General features: G+C 39.5%; 1 non-coding gene across 1 annotated transcript; it reads left to right on the top strand.

Moving 5' to 3' along the window:
• The first annotated feature begins 18,568 nt into the window (after positions 1-18,568).
• On the top strand, positions 18,569-18,672 carry LOC148548284 (small nucleolar RNA R71). Its single transcript, XR_015898838.1, has one exon. It is a non-coding gene; the product is annotated as a small nucleolar RNA R71 (small nucleolar RNA).
• Positions 18,673-19,350: the final 678 nt, after the last annotated feature.

Here is a 19,350-nt window from a genome sequence, read left to right as displayed (position 1 = left end):
CACATTCGGCACACAAATCCTTTCTTTGTACCTCTAAACTCCTTCCCTATCTCGAGTAACCTCTCCTTGCTTCCTCTGTTCTATTTCTGGAACGATTTCCTGTAGCTCCTGATCATTCTGCTGAGCTTTCTAAATCTCAGTCTTAAAATCACTAGAGATATGCAATTGGTGTAAGCACATATTTCTGGCTTCCTCTCTAACGTCCGAGTTAAGATTCTCAAAATCTTTCATTAACTTCTCTTCCTTAATCATCATCCAGGCAACGTTTAGGGACTTTTGGCTCAGGACATCCGCCACCACATTAGCTTTTCCCGAATGATAACTCAGCTCAAAATCATAATCCTTCAGCAATTCTATCCAACTCCTCTGACATATGTTAAGCTCTTTCTTATCGAAGAGGTACTTCAAGCTCTTATAATTTGAGAGGATTCAAAATTTAATCCCATACAGATAGTGTCTCCAGACCTTCAACGCAAATACAACCACAACAAGTTCTAGGTCGTGAGTTAGATAGTTTACTTCATGCGGTCTTAATTGTCGTGAAGCATAAGCCACAACATTCCGGTGTTTCATCAGCATACACCCTAGACCCTTTAAGGAAGCATCGCAATAAACCTCGAATGGCTCATTGGGTTCAGGCAACACAAGTACATGCGCTGTTGTTAATATCTGCTTCAAGGTTTGGAAATTCTCCTCGCATTCTGATGTCCATGCAAATGGCGAGTCCTTCCGAGTTAACTTTGTCATAGGCAACGCAATTTGTGAAAAACCCTTGATAACCTTCGATAATATCCAGCTAAACCTAAAAAGCTCCTAATCTCCGTCACTGACGTAGGCCGTCCTCAATCCATCATTGCCTCAACCTTAGAAGGATCCACCGCAATATCGTTCTTACTTATTACGTGACCCAGAAACTTCACCTCTTCCTTCCAGAATTCACATTTTGAAAGTTTCACATACAACTTTCCTCTTTCAGAACCTGCAACACAACCATCAAGTGTTCTGCGTGCTCCTCGTTAGTCTTAGAATAAATCAGAATATCATCGATGAATATTACCACAAACTTATCTAAGAAAGAATGGAATATTCTATTCATGTAATCCATGAATACAGTAGGGGCATTTGTCAACCTAAACGACATTACAGTGTACTCGTAATGACCATAACGAGTTCTGAAAGCAGTCTTAGGGGTGTCTTCATCTTTCACCCTTATCTTGTGATAACCAGACTTCAAGTCAATCTTTGAGAAAACTCCAACTCCTTGTAACTGATTCATCAAGTTGTCAATCCTCGACAATGAATATTTGTTCTTTACTATCACCTTGTTTAGTTGACTATAGTCCATGCACAATCGCATGCTCCCATCCTTCTTTTTCACCAGTAAGACCGGTGCTCCCCACAGAAAAACGCATGGCTAAATTAAATTCTTATTCATTAACTCTTCCAGCTGAGCCTTAAGTTATGCCAGTTCTAATGGTGACATTTAGTATGACATAATCAAAATTGGTCCTGCTCCAAGTACCAGTTCTATCGCAAACTAGATTTCTCGAGAACGAGGGAATTCAGGTATTTCTTTAAGGAATACCTTAAGAAATTCATTCACTACCATAATCTGACCCAAGTTCTGTTCTTCTCCTGACTAGCTTGCAACCAACAACACAAAACCCTGACACGCACTCCCTCTACAGTTTTCCACAATAGAATTCAAGTAATAACCTTCTGCTACCAGCGGTCCTTCTGAACCCTTAGACATAAACTGCACTGATCGTTCGAACAGTCTAATAATACATGATGCTTTAACAACCAATCCAAACCCATAATCAAATCAAGTCCAGTCATTAGCAAACATATCAAGTCATGGATGAAGGTTCCATTTTCAATGCGAAAGGACACTTGGTGACAACCTAGCCTAGTTACTACAACCTCAGAGGAAAGAGTATGCACTTGTAAGTCATAAGCTAATACATAAATTTTCAATCCTAGTTCACCAGTTTTCTCAAATAATATGAATTACTATGATGCCCTAGTATCAAACAAATCAGTCAAGATTTTGTTACCCATTTCACATTTACCTCTGATCAATGTGTCAGACCTAGCAGCACCATCCGCTGTCATAATAAAAACTCGAACTCACTGCTGAGCTCTCCCAGCCTCCTAGTTCTTTTTCTCTGGACAAGTCCATGACATATATCTGGCTCCACCATAGTAGTAGTACAATCCCGAACCAGCTCTACACGGAGTGTTTGGATGGTAACCCCCGCATCTCGTGCAAGTCAAGTCGTTAGGAGGAACGTGAGCTTGCTTCCCCTTTTCCCTGCCTTGGTTGTTGTTATTATTGAACCTCCGAAAGTTGTTCTGACCCTGGTATGGTTGTCGACCGTAGCCATTTCTCTTGAAATTCCGGCCTCTCGGCACAAAATTCCTTCGTTAATCCCTCTTGAAGAATACTCGGTGATCACCCTTTTCTAAAGTAGCTTTCCTCACACAATCCTCAACAACCCTACTCTTATTCACCAATTCAGAGAAAAATCTAACCTCCAATGGCCCCACAATACTCAGAATATCGCTCCGTAGTCTACCTTCATACTTTATACATTTTCACTCTTCATAGTCCTCTGCAGCATCCCGACAAACTTTAAAAAACTGACAAAACTCCTCAAACATGCTAGTATATTTTGCTACAGTCATAGAACCTTGCTTTAACTGCAGTAACTCAAGCTCTTTCGCCACTCTAACTAAATTGGAAAAATATTTTTTATAGAACTTGGATTGGAAGATCTCCCAAGATATCACTGCATTGCCCAGCTGCAGCAAGCGGTGAACTTCCTGCCACCAATACCGTGCTTCACCTATCAGCTGACAAGTGGCAAATTCAACATACTGGTCCTCCGACACGTGTTGAGCCTGTAAAGCCCTTTTCATCACCTGAAACCAATTGTCTGCTTCTGTAGGATTTGTGGTTTCTCGGAAAATAAGTGAATTCACCTTTAGAAATGTTGCTAATGCCATCGGCCCATTACCACCATAACCGCCATTACCATTATTAGCTTGCTGGCCTAAAACCTCAGTTGTGGCCTGCATAGCAGCTGCCATATTTTCTAGTGTAGCTATGAAGTTCACAGGGTTATTCAGTGTTTACCAAAAGCTCAAATCCTTTAGTTTTACAAATTCTCAATCCAAAACTAACCTAATTACAACCATATCAATACCAAGTATTCTCATATATCACCAAACGCTAGTCCTCTACTTATCAATCACTTAATCATCTAAATTATTATCTTTTCATTATTAATTCAGCATCACACACACATACACACACATTAATTCCATCAAATCCAACCATTCAAAATATTCAAGCCTATCATATGGCAACTAGCCTAAGTTTTCATGTAACATTATAATCTATAAGAAACCAAAATCATACCTTGGCCAATTTCTCCCTAATTCACAAAACACCACAAAATATCTTGTCCACAAGGTTCCAAGTCTCCAAATCAACTCAACAAACTTCAACCACCAGAATTTTGTCCTAATTCACTAATTTGACTTCAAATCAATAAGAAATTCAATCTAATTTCATATAATTCACCAAAAATCAATACTAGGTGTCACTAAATTAGTAATTCATAAGAGTTTAGTAGTTCCTTACCTTACTCACTAAGCAACTGGATGAAACTCAACTAAACATTATACTAGAGTACTTTTAAACCATCAAAATTACACAATTTCTCAACACCTAAAGCCAAATACATGAAATTGAAGGGGAGTAAGGGATGGATGAGAAATCTCAAATTTCTTACCACTTTCTTATGATGGATTTGAAGAGTACAACAAGGCAGTCGTGTGGCCTGGTGCGGAGTTTAAAGCCCACAAATTTACCAGCAAGTGCATTGGGTCATATCAAGTAATACCTCAGGTGAGTGAGGGTTGATCTCACGAGGATTGATAGATTGAGCAACAATAGTCAAATGACTCACTTAGTCAGGCAAGTAGAAAGTGATGTTTTGAGGTTGCAAATCGCATTAAACAGTACTTCAGAGAGTAAGAAACCAAACAATAGAGTTGTTGTGATATATATGTGGAAAAACAGCTAAGATTTTGGAGTTATTTATTGTTCCGGACTAAGTTTTCTTACCAACTATTTTAATCATGCAAGATTCATTTCTTGGCAAACTATAATTGACTAACCCTAATTCCTTAGTGATTTAGTCTCCTCTAACCTAATCAACTGCCACTGTCTTGGTCACTTAATATAGATTAGAGGGTTAGGTTCAAATCTAGTTTATTAGCCACTTAAACCCTAATTACCAAAATATAAGAGAATTATATGTCACGTATCCTGTTAAGTCCAAGTAATTAGCAATTTAGGAGGAATTTACTTTCAAGCTAGTGTTCAAGTGAGAAAACTCTTCCAAGAATCACAATAATGCATTAGAATAAGGATTATTCTTCCGATCTACCCAGATTCATAAGATGAATAACGAAAGTAATCCTTGAAATAGAATCAATACGTTAATTAAAATACAATTATAATAGTCTTAATCCATTGAAATAAATAGAGATCCTAACCTTATCCAAGGAGAGTTAGTGGTTCATGACTCAGAGAGAAAACTAGGGTTTCGAAAATGTGAAAGTGCGTAAGAGAGAAGATCCCCCTGAAGGCTGAATCTTTTTCCTTTTATATCTAACATAATTTGATTTGAAACTAAAATAAAATAATAAATTCTAACCTAATTTTGTTCACTGTATGAGGCAAGATTAGACTTTTAGTAAATACCACCTTTATTCCTGGTGAGAAATCTTCAGTGGGGATCTTCTTATTTCTCCATCCCTCGGGCACCTTCTTCTTGAGACCATCCTCCTTGGGGAATAATGCACACCCAACACCAAACTTAGGTTTGATGTCAGGGAGAATTGTATTGGTCCCCACCAAAGGAGGTTTGAGCTGTGAACTCTACTTTACTTCAGTCAAGGATCCTTGGGGACTTGGGTTAGTGAGTTCACTCTTCATGCAAGTGTCTCCTCCACCAAAGTAATGTAAGGTCTAAAAACCTTGAATACCAAGTAATACTTGATTAACAGATAATTTATACGCTTTTTGGCATTATTTTTAAGTAGTTTTCAGCATGTTTTAATTACTTTTTAGTATATTTTTATTAGTTTTATTCAAAATTTACATTTCTGGACTTTACTATGAGTTTGTGTATTTTTCTGTGATTTTAGTTATTTTCTGGCTGAAATTGAGGGACCTGAGCAAAAATCTGATTCAGAGGCTGAAAAAGGACTGCAGATGCTGTTGGATTCTGACCTCCCTGCACTCGAAATGGATTTTCTGGAGCTACAGAAGACCAATTGGCACGCTCTCAATTGCGTTGGAAAGTAGACATCCAGGGATTTCCAGAAATATATAATAGTCCATACTTTGCTCAAAGATAAACGATGTAAACTGGCGTTTAACGCCAGTTCCATGTTCCATTCTGGCGTTAAACGCCAGAAACAGGTTACAAGTTGGAGTTAAATGCCCAAAACAGGTTACAACCTGGCGTTTAACTCCAGAAATAGCCTAGGCACGTGTAAAGCTCAAGTCTCATCCCCAGCACACACCAAGTAGGCCCCAGAAGTGGATTTCTGCACTATCTATCGTAGTTTACTCATTTTTTGTAAACCTAGATTACTAGTTTAGTATTTAAATAACTTTTAGAGATTTATTTTGTACCTCATGACATTTTCACATTTTACATTGTATCTCTACAGCATGAGTCTCTAAACTCCTTGATTGGGGGTGAGGAGCTCTGCTGTGTTTCGATGAATTAATGCAACTACTACTGTTTTTCATTCAATCACGCTCGTCTCTATTCTAAGATATTCACTTGCACTTCACCCTGATGAATGTGATGATCCGTGACACTCATCATCATTCTCACCTATGAACGCGTGCCTGACAACCACCTCCGTTCTATCTGTACTAGCTTGAGTGTGTATCTCTTAGCCTCCTGGTTCATGATCAGAGTCTTCGTGGTATAGGCTAGAATTATTGGCGGCCATTCCTGAAATCTGAAAAATCTAAACCTTGTCTGTGGTATTCCGAGTAGGATCTGGGAAGGGATGACTGTGACGAGCTTCAAACTCGCGAGTGTTGGGCATAGTGACAGACACAAAAGAATCAATGGATTCTATTCCAACATGAGTGAGAACCAACAGATGATTAGCCATGCGGTGACAGCGCATTTGGACCATTTTCACTGAAAGGACAGATGGTAGCCATTGACAACGGTGATCCACCAACATACAGCTTGCCATGGAAGGAGCCTTGCGTGCGTGAAGAAGAAGACAGTAGGAAAGCGGAGATTCAGAAGACAGAGCATCTCCAAAACCTCAATCTGTTCTCCATTACTGCATAACAAGTAACCTTTATTTCATGTTATTTAGTTTTCATAAACAAAAGTAATTTTTATTATTAATCTCCTGACTAAGACTTACAAGATAACCATAGATTGCTTCAAGCTAACAATCTCCGTGGGATCGACCCTTACTCACGTAAGGTATTACTTGGACAACCCAGTGCACTTGCTGGTTAGTTGTGCGGAGTTGTGAAAAATGTGAATCACGATTTCTTGCACCAAGTTTTTGGCGCCGATGCTGGGGATTGTTCAAGTTTGGATAACTAACGATTTATCTTGTTGCTTAGATTAGGAATAATTTATTTTTGTTGGTTTACAGTCACTAAATTTGAGTCTTTTATTTGAGTTAGTTTCATATTTTAAGTTTGGTGTCAATTGCATGCTTTTATTTTCTGTTAATTTTTCGAATTTGCATGTTCTTAGTTTTTTCTTGATCTTTAAAAATTCTAAGTTTGGTGTCTTCTTTGTGTTTTCCTTTAAATTTTCGAAAATTTGTGTTTGATTTTCTAAAAATTTTAAGTTTGGTGTTTTTGTGCTTTTATTTACTTAAAAATTTTTCAAAAATTTGTTCTTGGTGTTCATCTTGATGTTCAAAGTGTTCTTGGTGTTCATCTTGACATTCAAAGTTTTCTTGTTTGTTCTCTTTGTTTTGATCTAAAATTTCTAAGTTTAGTGTCATTTTGTTGTTTTTCTCTTTCCTCATTAAAATTAAAAAATTAAAAATAAATATCTTTTTCTTATTTTACTCATAAATTTCGAAATTTTGCATTAAATTAGTCAAAGATTTTCAAAATCATATCTTTTTTTTAGTCAAGTCAAAATTCTAATTTCAAAAATTGATCTTTTCAAATCTTTTTCAAAAATCAAATCTTTTTAATTTCTTCAATCATATCTTTTCAATCATATCATTTTTTTTAAATTGCAATCATATCTTCTCAATCATATCTTTTTCAAAATAATTTTCAATCATATCTTTTTGATCGCTAATTTCAAAATCTTTTTAAAAAAAAATCACCTAACTACTTTTCTCCTTCATATTTTGAAATTAACTAAGCATTCTTTTTCCAAAATCTTTTTTATTAATTAATTAATTTAGTTTTCAATTTGCTTTTATTTCATTTTCTTCTAATTTTCGAAACTTTTATTTTATCTTCCATTTATTTTATTTTATTTTATTCGGTTACTTTTAATTAAATCAAAATAAAAAAATTTAAAAATATAATTTATTTGTAATTCATATCAATTTCCTTTTCTCCATCATGGACATAAGTGAAAATGAACAGTCCAGAAGGACTCTGGGGTCATATGCTAACCCTATTACAGCTGCATATGGGAGTAGCATCTGTATACCTCCCATCAAAGCAAGCAGTTTTGAGCTAAATCCTCAGCTCATTATCATGGTGCAGCAAAATTGCCAGTATTCCGGTCTTCCACAGGAAGAATTTACTGAGTTTCTGGCACAGTTCTTACAAATTGCTGACATAGTACGTGATAAAGAAGTGGATCAGGATGTCTACAGATTATTAGTGTTTCCACTTGCTTTAAAAGATCAAGCTAAGAGGTGGTTAAATAACCAACTTACAACAAGCATAAAAACATGGAGACAGTTAACTGACAAATTCCTGAATCAATTCTATCCTCCAAAAAGGATGACACAGCTAAGGCTGGACATCCAAGGCTTTAAACAAGAGGATCATGAATCCCTTTATAATGCCTGGGAGAGGTACAGAGGGATGCTAAGGAAATGTCCCTCTGAAATGTTTTCAGAGTGGGTACAGTTAGACATCTTCTACTATGGGCTTACAGAAAGAGCTCAAATGTCTCTAGACTACTCAGCTGGTGGATCTATACACATGAGAAAGACGATTGAAGAGGCTCAAGAACTCATAGATACGGCTGCTAGAAATCAATATTTGTACTCAAGCAGTGAGTCCTCCATAAAAGAAAAGGCTAGGACAGTAACTACTGATCCTAATCCTCAAGAACAGATTGTTGAACTTAATCAGCAATTACTCTTTGTGACAAAACAATTAGCAGAATTTAAAGAGATGCTCCAGGACACTAAAAATTCTAACAAGAATATGGAAGCACAATTGAATCAGACAAGACAGTAGCTATCTAAACATTTAACAGAAGAATGCCAAGTCGTCCAATTAAGGAGCGAGAAGACATTGAATAAATCAGCTCAAAGTAGCAGAAAGCCAAGAAAGGAACAACTGACAGAGGATGACCAAACCACTGTCCAAAATCCCTCTGAGGACAGCAAGAGCCCAGAGAGGAATAATTCTGGTGTTCAAACGCCAGAAAAGGGTGAAAAATTGGCGTTAAACGCCCAATCCATGTTCAGTTCTGGTGTTCAAATGCCAGTGAGGGATCAGACACCTGCAAGTGCTGATAATAACTCCCTCACGAAGGCTTCTCAACCTGCCTCTGTAGGAAATAAACCTGCAACAACTAAGGTTGAAGAATATAAAGCCAAAATGCCTTATCCTTAGAAACTCTGCCAAGCGGAACAGGATAAACAATTTGCCCACTTTGCAGACTATCTCAGGACTCTTGAAATAAATATTCCGTTTGTAGAGGCACTTGAGCAAATACCCTCTTATGCTAAGTTCAAGAAAGAGATCTTAAGTCATAAGAAGGATTGGAGAGAAACAGAAAAAGTTTTTCTCACTGAAGAATGCAGTGCAGTCATCCTAACAAGCTTACCAGAAAAGCTTAAGGATCCTGGAAGCTTTATGATACCATGCACATTAGAGGGTGCTTGTACCAAGACAGCTCTATGTGATCTTGGGGCAAGCATCAACCTAATCCCTGCATCCACTATCAGAAAGCTTGGCTTGACTGAAGAGGTCAAACCAACCCGGATCTGTCTTCAACTTGCTGATGGCTCCATTAAATCCCCATCAGGCATAATTGAGGACATGATTGTCAAGGTTGGGCCATTTGCCTTCCCTACTAACTTTGTAGTGCTGGAAATGGAGGAGCACAATAGTGCAACTCTCATTCTAGGAAGACCATTCCTAGCAACTGGACGAACCCTCATTGACGTCCAAAAAGGGGAGCTAACCCTAAGAGTCAATGAGGATGAGTTTAAGTTGAATGTTGTCAAAGCTATGCAACATCTAGACACATCAGACGACTGCCTGAGCGTTGATATTATCGACTCCCTGGTGAAAGAGGTCAATATGACTGAGAGTCTCAAATCAGAGCTAGAGGACATTTTTAAAGATGTTCATCCTGATCTGGAGGAACCAGAGGAGATAAAAGAACCTTTGAAAACTCCTCAGGAAGAGGAGAAACCTCCTAAACCCGAGCTCAAACCACTACCACCATCCCTGAAATATGCATTTCTGGGAGAAGGTGACACTTTTCCTGTAATCATAAGCTCTGCTTTAGAGCCACAGGAAGAGAAAGCACTAATTTAGGTGCTAAGGACACACAAGACAGCTCTTGGGTGGTCCATAAGTGATCTTAAGGGCATTAGCCTAGCCAGATGCATGCACAAGATCCTATTGGAGGATGATGCTAAGCCAGTGGTTCAACCACAGAGGCGGCTAAATCCAGCCATGAAGGAGGTAGGTGCAGAAAGAGGTCACTAAGTTACTAGAGGCTGGGATTATTTATCCTATTTTTGATAGCCCCTGGGTGAGCCCTGTTCATGTTGTCCCTAAGAAGGGAGGTATGACAGTGGTTCATAATGAAAAAAATGAACTGGTTCCTACAAGAACAGTTACAGGGTGGCGTATGTGTATTGACTACAGAAGGCTCAATACAGCCACCAGGAAGTATCACTTTCTTTTACCATTCATAGACCAGATGCTAGAAGGACTAGCAGGTCATGAATACTACTGCTTTTTGGATGGCTATTCATGTTATAACCAAATTGCAGTAGATCCTTAGGACCAAGAGAAAATAGCATTCACATGTCCTTCTGGAGTGTTTGCCTACAGAAGGATGCCTTTCGGTCTGTGCAATGCACCTGCAACCTTTCAGAGATGCATGCTCTCTATCTTCTCTGATATGGTAGAGAAATTTCTGGAAGTCTTCATGGATGACTTCTTAGTATTTGGAGACTCATTTAGCTCCTGTCTTAACCATCTAGCACTTGTTCTGAAAAGATGCCAAGAGACTAACCTGGTTCTAAATTGGGAAAAATGTCACTTTATGGTGACTGAAGGAATTGTCCTTGGGCATAAAATTTCGAACACGGGAATAGAGGTGGATCAAGCTAAGGTAGAGGTAATTGAAAAATTAACACCACCCACTGATGCATGGAAAACTTGTCTCTCAACAAATCTCCCTTCGGCAAGTGTACCGAAGTTGTCGTCAAGTAAAAACTCACAATAGAGTGAGGTCGAATCCCACAGGGATTGATTGATCAAGCAACTTTAATTAGAAGAATGTTCTAGTTGAGCGAATCCATGATTTGGGTTGAGAGTTGCAGAAAATAAAATGGCGGGAATGTAAATAACAGAAAAGTAAATGCTAGAATTAAAGGACTGGAAGTAAATGACTGAAAATAAATTGCAGAATTGTAAATGGAAATGGGGGATTTGCTCATAAAAGTAAATGGCAGAAATTAAAGAGAATGGGTAAGATCAGAGATGGGGAGTTCATTGGGCTTAGGAGATGTTGCAATTCTCCGGATCAAGTTCATTTTCATCTCTTCCTCAATCAATGCACTCATTGATCTCCTTGGCAATCTTAAGTGATTGAATTACAATTTCTTGTAATTCAATCTCTCAAATCTTGATCAATAGCCAATTCCTTGGTCAATTGCTCATGAGAAGAGATGAAGTATGGTCATTGATTATACCACATGCATTTCCCAAATCAAGTATTGAGAGGGTTATAGTCACATACCCATCCAAACCCAATTTGGTCCAGCAAGAGAAAGCATTTCTAGCTTGATCTGTTCATTCCTCTTTCAAGGTTCAAAAGAGATCCAAGTTTGAATAGCTTCTCTTCCAAGATAACTACTCAATTGGATGAAGATCGAAAGCTTTCAAGTAAAATCAAGAGGAAAGATAGAAGAAGAATAATGAAAATTAGTATTGATCCATCAAATTACAACAGAGCTCCCTAACCCAATGAAAGGGGTTTAGTTGTTCATAGCTCTTGAAAATGAAAACAAAGATGGAGAATACATCATAAAACTAGAATTTGCAAAGAAAGTAAAATACAGAGAGTAGTTCTCTTTTTCCCAGCCTCCAGAGCTTCTTTACAATTCAAAGCTACTCCTATATATACTACTCTTCTCAGCTTCTAGTTTACTCTTCAAGTCTTGGGCCTTTGGATCTTGAGTTTGAAGCAGTTCTTTTCTTCATTTGGGCTTGGCTTTGCTTGCAGAGAGAAAGTGCTAAGTGGGCAGAGACTTCAGCTCAGGACGTTAGGGGTGTTAATATTTAGTGAGAATATAAGTTCGAGAACGTTAGTGACACTTAACATTGTCACTAACGTTCCAATGCACCCCTTTGCCTTACGTTAAAACCCACGTTAACTAGGTTAACGTGGCTTTTAACGTTGCCTTGTTAATCCTTCGAGAACGTTAGTGACACTCAACATTGTCACTAACGTTCCAGTGTGCCCCTTCTTGTTTCACGTTAAAGCCCACGTTAACTAGGTTAACGTGGCTTCTAACGTGGTCCTTGCCAACCTTCGAGAACGTTAGTGACACTCAACATTGTCACTAACGTTCCAATGTGCCCCTGGGTCTCACGTTAGAGTCCACGTTAACTAGGTTAATGTGGTTTCTAACGTGGCCATCTTTAGCCATCCCAACGTTAGTGACAATGTTGAGTGTCACTAACGTTGGCTCATCCTTCATTCCTCATCGTTAGCTTCCACGTTAACTAAGTTAACGTGGAGGTTAACGTGACTCTTGGGGGTTGTGTGTTTGCTTCAACGTTAGTGACAATGTTGAGTGTCACTAACGTTGTCGACAACTCTTCATCCTTTACGTTAGTTCCCACGTTAACCAAGTTAACGTGGGAGTTAACGTGGTACTTTGCACCATAGGCCAACGTTAGTGACAATATTGAGTGCCACTAACGTTGGCTTCTCTTCCCCCCTTAACGTTAGAGGCCACGTTAACTAGGTTAACGTGGCTCCTAACGTGGCCACTTATGAGTAATTGCCAACGTTAGTGACAATGTTAAGTGGCACTAACGTTGGCTCAACTTCTCTTCTCCACGTTAGAGTTCACGTTAACTTAGTTAACGTGACTCTCTAACGTGGGCATTGATGGCTTTTTGAGAATGTTATTGGCAATCACTTTTCTCATTAATCTTGCAAGTTACCTCCCCTTTTCTTGCTTCCTTTTTGGTCCTGAAATCAAGCAATAAAGTGCATCAAAGCTCTAGTCCAAGTCATGAGTAATGCAACATAATATTTGTCACTAAACTTATGCAAAATCCTCATGAAATTATGTAAAATGCACAATGTATGCTTGAATCAAGGCATAAGTGAATATTTACCCAAAACTAGCTTATTTCCTAAAGAAATGTATGAAACTATCCTAAAAACAGTAAAGAAAAGGTCAGTGAAACTGGCCAAGATGCCTTGGCATCACAACACCAAACTTAAAGCTTGCTTGTCCCTAAGCAAGTACTGGAACAAGAGAATGATGAATGGAATATCCAGAGGAATGAGTCATCCTTGTGGAAGTCATATTACTGATTTTATGGTGGTTTCATGTATAGCAACTTAGGTTCATTCCATTACTGGCTTTCAGACCTTTATCATGTCCCTAAACACTTACTTTGTTTATATCTCATGAGAATTTTATTCATTGATCCTTTTATTGTTATTTCAAGGGTTATTTGTGTTATTTAGGCTAAGTGCTCTGTAAGGGGGCAACTCTTTAAGATAAGCTTTCAGCCAACACTCCCGAACCAGTTGGTTCAAGGTGCTAGGTGTTGAAGCACCCCTAAGGACTTACTCCCTCAAGTCTCTCCCCCATACATACACACCACAGGCATATAGTTTATTTATTTTCTTTTCTTGAGACCTTGGTGTCCAGCACCTCTTTGGGTTACTAAATGCTCTGTAGTGAGGGTTACTCTTGATAATGGATTTTCAGCTGATAATCCCGGGTTAGTTAACCCAAGTTACCAAGTGATAAAGCACCCCTAAGAGCTTATTCATCCAAGTAGATCCCTCACACAGGAGCACCACAGACACTTGCCTCAAGGGTAAAACCATTGATGCCTAGCCTTATTTCTTACTCTTTTTCTTTTGTTTTTCATTTCCATTGTTCTTTCCCTTTTCTCTTCTTAGGATCTTGTTATTAACTTAGTCTCATGAGTATATCCAAAGTCAAGTATTCAGGATAGATAGTTGTCCTCCTAACCTTGTGGTTGAACCAACTTAGCTAACTTATGACTACCCCAAAGATTCATGAATGTACTTCTACAATATCAACTCCACTCTGGTCTTTTAAAAACATAATCCTTCTCTTCTTCAATTTGATTTAAAAGGGACAAGCTTACAAGAAAGGGAAGTAATGATGCAGTGACATAAAGACCAGTGCACATAGACTCTCTTCAATACCAAAAACAAAAAATAACATGATTTGAAAAAGGTTCAAACATAACATGGAAGCAAGTTCTATTTCATACAAGATCTTCCTTATTTAAAACATAGAGAAAGATGGAACAAAGAAGGAACTCCACCACCTTTTACTGTTGTGGATGTCCACGCTCTTTTCCTTGCTTGTCCTCCTTGTTTCCTCTTGCATTTCCTCGCATCCGTGCCAATCTTGCTTGCTTCCAATCCTCAAGTGCCTTCCTCACTGACTCATGACTCTCTTCTACCCTTTGTCTTTCCTTTCGTGCTAATTCATCCTTCATTTCATCATACTTGGCTATTCCTGGATACAATATTGGCAGCTGTCCCACTAAGTAGCCGAGCCTGGCTTGAGTATTTATCTGATGTCCTGTTTGACTCATGTAAACTCCTTCTGCGAATGCCCTTTGCTCATCCAATAGTTCTGCCTGTTCTATTTGTCTTCGATGCATCTCATGTATGTGTGCCCCTTGATGTGCTTGGATGTTGATTAGCCTCTGGGTGGATTCTTGTTGCTCGTTTTGCCTTTGTTCCATCCTGTTGAATGCTTCTCCCCATTGTTGTCCTTGGTTTAGTTGCTGTTCCATCATTTGCCTTTGCCACTCATCTTGCTGAGTCCTCCATCTTGAAAGTGTTTCCTCTTGCTGCCCCATCATCTGTAATTGAAGCTCTTTCTGAGCTCCTTGGCCTTCCAAATATTGTCTAGATAAGCCATCAATGGCCTCCTGCAATTGGTGCATGTCCAAGGTCTATTGTGCTGATCCCTCTGAGACTTAGCCTTCCACTACTTGAGGGGCTGTCCTCTTTCTTTGCTTCCGTTGAGGCAGGGGGGATGCTGCAGCATTCATCCTTTGGACCGTTATTGGAATGCCTTCCTTTATCCAAACGGGGTCCTTATCTTCAAAAACCACCCTAGCTTTCTTGCATATTCGGTAAATAGTGCTGGGGTAACCTAATGTTCCTCTTGAGTCGCTTTTCTCTGCCATCTTTCTAATTCCTTGAGCTATGATCTCATGAACCTTGATTTCTCCTCCCTTGAGTATACAATGCACCATTGTTGCTCTCTCGAGATTCACCTCTGAGTTGTTTGCAGCTGGGAGGATAGACCTCCTCACTAGCTCAAACCACCCCTTGGCTTCAGGAGTGAGGGCTGTTCTCTTAATGAACTTTGGTTTATTTCCAGCACCCCTTTCTCAGTCAGCTCCTGGTACACAAAGGTCTCGTAAAAGCTGGTCATAATTGGGGTTGTTGTCCAATCTTGAGTGATAACTTTCTTCTTCAAACGGTATAGACCGTAGCTTCAATGCCCTCATTACACTCATGGGACCAAAATCCACCATTGTTCCTCTCACAAAGCTTGTATATGACTCATCTTTCTTATCATACCTGACTACATTTGCATAAAATTCTCTTATGAGATTTGCATTCACCTTCGTGACCGGGTCAGTGAGGAGCTCCCATCTTCTCCTTTCTACCTTCTCTGTGATTTCGGGGCATTCAGTCTTCTTAACTTGGAATCCCAGCTCATAAATGATTTCCTTATCAACCATCCACCCGTATTGCAATGCATGATGCAAGCTTCTAAATCTCTTCTCATCATATGGGTGTTCTTCCATGGGTTCCTTCCCTTCCCTTCTCTTAGAACTTGAAGATGCCATGAATGATGGTTAATATGTGAAGGTGGTAAGGTTGTGGAGACTTTTGGTTGTTTAGGGTTTTATGGCAGTAAAGAGAGTAGGAAAAAAATGTTTATAATTGATAGAGGGTGTCTTGTACAGAAAGGAAGAGTGGTGAAGGGTGTGTGATGACAATGAAGGGTAATACGGACAAGGGTTGTTTATATAGAGAAGTTGTGAAGGAATGGAGGGTGTAGATTGATAAAATAATCACTTGATGGACGGTTGGGGTTATGCATGGCTAGAAGACAAGGATCATCACTTTATGATGGGGATTGCTCGGTCTTCTAGGGGTCCCATTTTTTTCAATGTTGCATGGAAACATTTTCCAATGTATTTCCTCTTTTTGTGGTGTCCGAACCTTCTTTGTTTGGCTGTCCAATCTATCCCTTTTAATGCTCTTTTTTCTTTCCTATAAAGACAAACTAAGTAAAGTAAGAAAAGATATTAAAATGACCATATAAATTTTATGGCTAATATTAATAAAGGGGAAGAAATGATTTGATTGTTTATCTATGAATTCCAACTAACTAACTAACTATTGGTGGGTCCTTATATGCATTTTGGTGGCACCATGAGGTGACACCAAACTTAGTTTGAATCACTGTGATGAAAGTTTTGTGTTCAAAGCTCCCAAGACTAGCATGCAACTTGGTTTGCTTTGAACACCAAACTTGTTCCTCACTATATTCTGCATAAGAAGATTTTCACCAATTGTTTGTTAAGTTTGGATTGAAGCTCATAAAGATTGACTTATTCATTATCATCTGAAAGCATATAAAACATGGGTTGCCTCCCATGAAGCGCTTCTTTAGCGTCACTTGCTTGACGTTTTTCCTTCATCATGGTGGTTGGTAGTGCTTAAAGTCCTCCCCTCTTGCTGTGGACTTGTATCCATTGGTTGGATCAATAATCTCCACATGTTCCAGGGAAAGAACTCTGTTGATAGTGAATACCTTGGGTAATTGAGATGGCACAGTAGGGAGATTAGGGGGAATATCTGGGAAGTAGGCTGAGACAACTCTATCCCCTAGAGAGAAGTCTTCCGTAGGGATCTTCTTGTTCTTCCACCCTCTTGGTACCTTCTTCTTTGTTTCTTTTGAGGTTGCCTTCCCCTTGGTGACCTCTTTTTCTAAAGGAGCTGTGGTGCTGTCTTTACCTGCCTCTAGAGGTTTAGGTTCCTCCAACTTTTCCTTGAGCTGTGGCAATTGCTGTTTTCCTTGTTTGTCAGTTAAGGGGATCTCAGAATGAACTGGCTGTGCGTCAGTGCTTGTTTCCTCCTTCAGTGTCTCATTATCATTTGTGCTTAGTTCCTTGTCCTCTTGATCTGTTTCTTGTGAGAGTTTGAAAATATTGAAGCTGAGTCGTTCATCATGGATTCTCAATATTAGCTCCCCTTTCTCTACATCAATAAGTGCTCTGGCCGTAGCTAGGAATGGTCTTCCCAATATGATTGGATGAGTGTGACTCTCTTCCATGTCCAGAATGACAAAGTCTGTTGGGAGAAAGTACTTCCCAACTTTTAGCAACACATTTTTCACCACTCCTATTGCTTGCTTTTGAGTTTTGTCAGCCAGTCTGATAATGACATCTGTGGGCATTATCTCATTGATCTGCAGCCTCTTCACCAGGGATAAGGGCAGTACGTTGATGCTGGCCCCTAAATCACATAGTGCTCTGTCGAACATGTTTTCACCTATGGCACAAGGTATATGAAAACTTCCTGGGTCTCTTCTTTTTGTAGGCAACTCAGGTTGAATAAGGGCACTACATTCCTTGTTCATCACTATAGTCTGCCCTCCCTTGAGTGAGCTTTTCCTGGGAAGAAGTTCCTTCATATACTTGATGAATGCAGGCATTTGTTGAATTGCCTTGATGAATGGTATGTTCACATGCAGAGATGCAAACAAGTCTAGGAACCTTGAGTATATTCTTTTTCCCACAGCACCATGGAGCAGTTGAGGGAATGGTGCATAGAGCTTCAGCAGCTCTTGTTGTGAGATTTCTGGTTCTTTGTGATCTCTATCCTCCTCCTTTGTTGAGTTGTCTTCAGGTTGTTTGCACACTTTGCTTTGCTTGTCTTCAATCTCTTGATCACTTGTAGTGACCATTTTGCAATCTTCCCATCTTACTTTCTTTGCTTCTCCCTTGGGGTTTTTCTCCGTGTCACTTGGGAAGCTATCAGTAGGTTTGGGAATCTTCTCAGCTAAATATCCCACCTGAAATTCCAGCTTCCTGATGGTCTCTCCCTGGTTCTTAATATTGGCTCGCACCTCCTCTTTGAACACCTTATTTTCTTGAATCTCTTGGCATATTCCTTCAAGTAAGGCTTCAATCTTAGAGAGCTTGTCATCAATTGATGAGTGATTCGGAGCAGACGTGCTGTTTTGGTTTTGATAAGTATGTGGAGAAGTGTTGTTGTGGGGGTGTTGAGATGTCCTCTGGGTGAATTGCTTTTGATCTTGCTCACTTCTCCATCCAAAGTTCGGGTGATTTCTCCATCCAGGGTTGTAAGTCTTGGAGTATGGATCATAGTTTTTCCTTGGTGAATTCCCAATGTAGTTGGCTTGCTCCTGACTCCCCTCTGCTTCTTCATTCACTCCTTCTTGGATTGTTGATGAAGATGAGATTGCTGCTACTTGGTTCCTCTCCATCTTCTTGGTGAGGTCAGCCAGCTGCTGGGTAATGAGCTTGTTTTGGGCCAACAGAGCATCTACATTGTTTAGCTCCATCACTCCTCTTGTGTTCCCTCTTTCGGAAGCATAGAAGTAGTCCTTTTCTGCTACTGTTTCAATAACATCTATGGCTTCCTCAATGGTCTTCTTCTTGTTCAAGGATCCTCCAGATGAATGGTCTACTGCCTTCTTTGACTCATAAGAGAGCCCTTCATAGAAAATGTGCAGCTGGACCCATTCATTGAACATGTCAGGTGGACACCTCCTTGTTAAGTCTTTGAACCTCTCCCATGCTTCATACAGAGTCTCACCATCTTGTTGCCTGAAGGTTTGAACCTCAGCTCTCAGCCTATTGATTCGTTGAGGAGGGTAGAATCTTGCTAAGAATTTGTTCACCACATCCTCCCAAGTTGTCAAGCTCTCCCTTGGGAAGGATTCCAGCCACTTGGCTGCCTTGTCTCTGAGTGAGAAGGGAAATAAGAGCAGTCTATAGGCGTCAGGATGAACACCATTAGATTTCACTGTGTCACATATTCTCAGGAAGGTGGTCAAATGTTGATTGGGGTCTTCTTGAATACCTCCTCCAAACGAATAGTTGTTCTGAAAAAGGGTGATGAGCTGTGGTTTAAGTTCAAAGTTGTTGGCATGGATTGTTGGCTTTTGGATGCTACTTCCAAAATTGCCTGGGTTTGGATTAATGTAAGAGCCCAAAACTCTTCTATCCTCCCCAGCATGATTTGCTCCACCTCCTCTGCCATGGTTGTGAGTCTCTTTTTCATGATGATTTTCTATGTTTTCTCCCATGTTTGGTTCAAAGTATTCCTCAAACCGTTCCTCCTCTTCTTCAGCACCAATTAATCGTTTTTCTTTTGCCTCCCTCCTTAGTCTAAGGAAGGTTCTCTCCGGTTCAGAATCAAAGGAAGTTGAAGCCCCGCTTCTTCTCCCTGTCATACAACCAACAAGTACAAGCAGAGAAAATAGGTGCAGACAGTATTTGTGTCAGAATTGCTGTTAGTTGTGGGTGATGCA

Source organism: Arachis ipaensis, chromosome B8 (genome assembly GCF_059453495.1).
Source record: "Arachis ipaensis isolate K30076 ecotype BB chromosome B8, ASM5945349v1, whole genome shotgun sequence".
In the NCBI taxonomy this organism is placed as follows: Eukaryota; Viridiplantae; Streptophyta; class Magnoliopsida; order Fabales; family Fabaceae; genus Arachis; species Arachis ipaensis.
Note: the sequence above shows the minus strand (reverse complement) of the source record. Positions and strands in the feature narration are given on the sequence as shown.